The sequence below is a fragment of the Chiloscyllium plagiosum genome, chromosome 8, assembly GCF_004010195.1.
Source record: "Chiloscyllium plagiosum isolate BGI_BamShark_2017 chromosome 8, ASM401019v2, whole genome shotgun sequence".
NCBI lineage: Eukaryota > Metazoa > Chordata > Chondrichthyes > Orectolobiformes > Hemiscylliidae > Chiloscyllium > Chiloscyllium plagiosum.
The window spans coordinates 43,649,053-43,653,264 of record NC_057717.1 but is presented as its reverse complement, the minus strand read 5'-3'; the positions used below and the strand labels follow the sequence as shown (position 1 = coordinate 43,653,264).

The window sequence follows — 4,212 nt, the reverse complement described above, 5'->3', positions numbered from 1 at the left end:
AAAGTACTAACATTCATGAAACATAATTTTCCTTACATCACCATGGCCGCAGTAGCATCTCGCTCTTTCATAAATTGTCGTCTTACAATTCATGCAACACGAAAAATATCGATGACCTTCCTCAGAATCAAATGTTATATCTCAAATGAGACAAAGACTGAGTTACAAAAAGAATAATTCCAGTTACATTCTCAGCACTAAACCTCACCTTAAGAATAGCTGCATGCTCTAGATAAAATGTAAATCCATTCTGAACAGAAACCCACCAGTAAATTAAAGCAAGGTTCTCATTATAACTGAAAATCGAAGTTGATCCTAAAGCCAGCCATAACACTAATTAAAACTATCCCCCTAAATCCAATGTTGAATTTGATGGCAAAACACGATATAAAGCAGTTCTATTTGCGATTTTATCTAATGCAACAACTCGAAAAAAATCAAGGCCTAACTCTGTCCTGTTCCTCAAGCTATTTATTAATCTTTATTCAGCTGACACTGTGAATGCTAAATTGGACCAGTAACTATACTGGACTATTAAACATAGCCATAAGCCCATCTCACTCTACAGGTTAATCCAGCCCTCTGTTGACCTTGCAGCAAAATTAGTTTTTTTTTCCACAATGCACCATCTGGCGAGGTACTGGACCAAGACCATTTAAATTGAACCTGACAATTTCTTCAGTAAGACGGTGACTTGTTTGGTGAGGAGGAGTGGTGTTAACGGTGGAGTGGGGAAAGACTTTCGTGGCTGTGCAGCTAAGCTGCAGAAAGTACACACTGTCACTGTTTCACTTCCGAAGGAGAAACCACATTTCACACACAACACCCCCTGCTCCCCTCAACTCCACCGCACATCTCGGATTATTTCACTGTCTCGGGAAACTACGGTGGGTTTTATGTATTACGACATGAATCCTTTGACAGATTAAACAAGTTAGATGAAGTCCATATGCGTTGAATAATAAAGAGGAAATAAGGAATGATGCTTGTAATGCAAAGCATTTTATTTTAAAATCTGAAAGGTTTTGGACGAAGGTTCAGCCAGAGAGATTGGCCGTGATTAAGAAGCCCTCTCGGTTAGTGGCCAAATTATTTCTAGTTTTAACTAGAAAAACTGAGAGTAGGTTATTGAAGCAAGAATTCTGCTTACTATTTTTAAAATACCTTCAATAGAGAGAGATGATTCAAAACCTAACGGTTATGTAAGTGGGCTCCCGTCACGGGAGTATGCCTGAAGGACTTAGTCTCAAGGCACATAGAGTCATCGAGTCATAGAGATGTTCAGCATGGAAAAAGATCCTTCGGTCCAACCCGTCCATGCCGACCAGATATCCAAACCCAATCTAGCCCCATCTGCCAGCACCCAGCCCAATTCCCTCCAAACTCTTCCTATTCATATACTCATCCAAATGCCTCTTAAATGTTGCAATCATACCAGCCTCCACCACTTCCTCTGGCAGCTCATTCCATACACGTACCACCCTCTGCATGAAAAACTTACCACTTAGGTCTCTTGTATATCTTTCCCCTCTCACCCTAAACCTGTGCACTCTGGTTCTGGACTTCCGGACCCCAGGGAAAATACTTTGTGTATTTACCCTATCTATGCGACTCATGATTTTGTAAACCTCAATAAGGTCACCCCTCAGCCTCCGACGCTCCAGATAAAACAACCCCAGTCCTTTCTGGAAAACATAATTCATTCTTACAACAGAGCATGCAACAAAAAGAATATCTTATTATATTGACGGCATTAACAAGTCAATGCATTATTTAAACCCTAATTATCAATATTGTCAATCCAGGTATCATCACAAAAACACGAATCTTGCAATGGAAATTCGGTAGCACAATTATAGTACAGCACAGTAGCTGTAGTGCTACGCTGGCTCAGTGGTTGACTCTGCTACTTCACTGAGTGCTCGGGTCACAAATTCAATTCCACCCCCGGGAAGTTGCAGGTGAGGAGTTTGCACGTTCTCTCTGCGTGCCTTTTGTCCATGTGCGCTGGCTTCCTCCCACAACACAAACATGCACAGGGTAAGTGAATTGGCTATCTTAAATTTACTATATGTTTCGAATACATGTAAGTTCTGGATAATGAGCAATATAGGGCATGGATCCGCATAGGTTATACTTTGGTGTGTCGCTGTGGACTTGTTGGGCTGAAGGGCCTGTTTCCACACTGTGGGGATTCTGATTATAATTCTGTCTTGTCCAGCAGAAAGAAATAACGAAAGAAACATTCCTGCCTTGTGATCTATAAGAGGACATATCACTGCCTGAGCCGTCACTCTAGCAACAGAGGACGCAGCCATTCAGTTCCAGGAGCCAGCAAACAACATCAACTTTGTGAAATCAAGTATATTGATTCTGTGTCAGCGTAATCGTGCTCACTCATGATTGTTTTGCCTTCCTAGGAAAAAAGCCAACCATGGAAAAGTCCCAGCTGTTTATTAAGTGCCTGTCAGAAGAGATTGTTCGTCACGAATCTGACAAGATTCTTTTGCCAGAGAGACAAGTCAGAGCGCCTCTTAAGGGCACAGTGTCCTCACACTATTGCAAGTAGTGTCGTCACAATATTGAGAATATTGATCAATGAACAATGACGAAAAAAAGGACTGAGAGATTTGTGGATTATACGAAAAACAATTATTTTTCAATTGTGTAACCGTCTTGGAAACATTTACAACATTATTAAGAACAAGCTTGTGTTCACTTGAATTTTAAAGTTGTGTTTAGAGATGTAAGTTGGAGATTCCAAAAAAAAAGGCCAGATGTAACACAACACCAAGTTTCACTCCAACAGCTTTATTTGAAACCACACGTTTTCGATGCACTATTCCTTTGCATTACAGTTCATTCCAGCTGTCAGTAATAGTGATGATGACTGGGGAATATCATTATACTCCCCATGCAGTCTCCACGGACACTGTGACCATTCCATTGTGTCTCCTCGCCAATGTCATATTTATTCAGGTCCTGACTCATTAATCCAGGGTTTTAATGAAGAAGTTCATTATAATGCCATGCTTGGCTTTGGTCTGAAGTCAAAACATGTACATATGGCTGTTTCAAAACATATAAACTGCAATATAATGGTTGTCAGTTCATAGAACAGAATGGATGCGCAATGACTGTTGCAGTTACAATATTGCCTTATTCGAGCATTGAGAGGAAAGTCTTGACAAATGCTTACATTCTGTGTACGGTCAGGGCAAACGTATCTTGTGTTAAAAAAATATGCGTTTTTCCAGTGGAGAAGAGTTCAGTGGACTGAAACACTTTTGATTGTGTTATTTTGGGGGTGTTGGGAGTCAGGTGGTTATAACATTGTAAACAGACAAGACAGCATAATCATATGACCTGCAAAAAGAAAACATGCATCATTCTGTCTCGCTACGACTTCGCGAGGGCAATTAAAAACAGGAGATGAGAGCAATTGCCATCGATATCAACATCCAATCCAGTCCAGTTACTACAATGACCTGAACATGCTGTCCTGAAAGGATTGAACTGCAAATTATTTTTCAGCGACTGTGATTGAATTCAGTCTCCATGGATTCGAAATAGACCACGGAGGCTATCTATCCCTATTAGTAACGGGCTTCATTCAATGTGTTATCTCATTGTTGCAGCAGGAGTATTGTCTGGGGAGACAAGGGGAGGGGAGATCAGAGTCTGAGAGCAATGGACTGGAATGTTTCAATAATGGACAACAGGAGCTTATTCTTGGGTATTTCCTATCTTTCTTGGCAAGCATTACCATAACGGAAATACGGTCTACTACTCTTAATTCAGGCAGGTAAATATTCCATCCTCACTGTTGTTGGTGTTCTTGGTAAGTCTCTCGAGATCTAGGCATTTATTAATTCCATATACCAGGTTAAATTTCCATTCTATTCCATGATTTATATTTGGAAAAGACAAAAACTCTTGTCTTAAGCTTCTTTTACGGATTCCATTCATTATTACCGAATTTCAGACGCCCACACTCACAAACAACTGAGAACAAGACTTTTTCCAACCTCAAAGTTCCACTTTGCTCTGAACTGATTTCTGTCTCTGTGTTCTCTTCACCAACAGTGTTGTCCACTAACAACTCTATAATATACCAAGTCCTCACCTCTGCTGAAAAAACCATCAACGACGTCCTGATAAAATTCGCACTGAATGGTTCCAGCTCTCCACTGGCCAGTCTTCGGATTGCAA

At 40.6% G+C, this 4,212-nt stretch overlaps 1 long non-coding RNA gene across 1 annotated transcript; it reads left to right on the top strand.

Annotated features, from left to right (window-relative positions):
- Nucleotides 1-436: 436 nt before the first annotated feature.
- Nucleotides 437-4,206, top strand: LOC122552128. Its single transcript, XR_006312310.1, has 3 exons — nucleotides 437-887; nucleotides 1,806-2,040; nucleotides 2,225-4,206. It is a non-coding gene; the product is annotated as an uncharacterized LOC122552128 (long non-coding RNA).
- The last annotated feature ends 6 nt before the right edge of the window (nucleotides 4,207-4,212 follow it).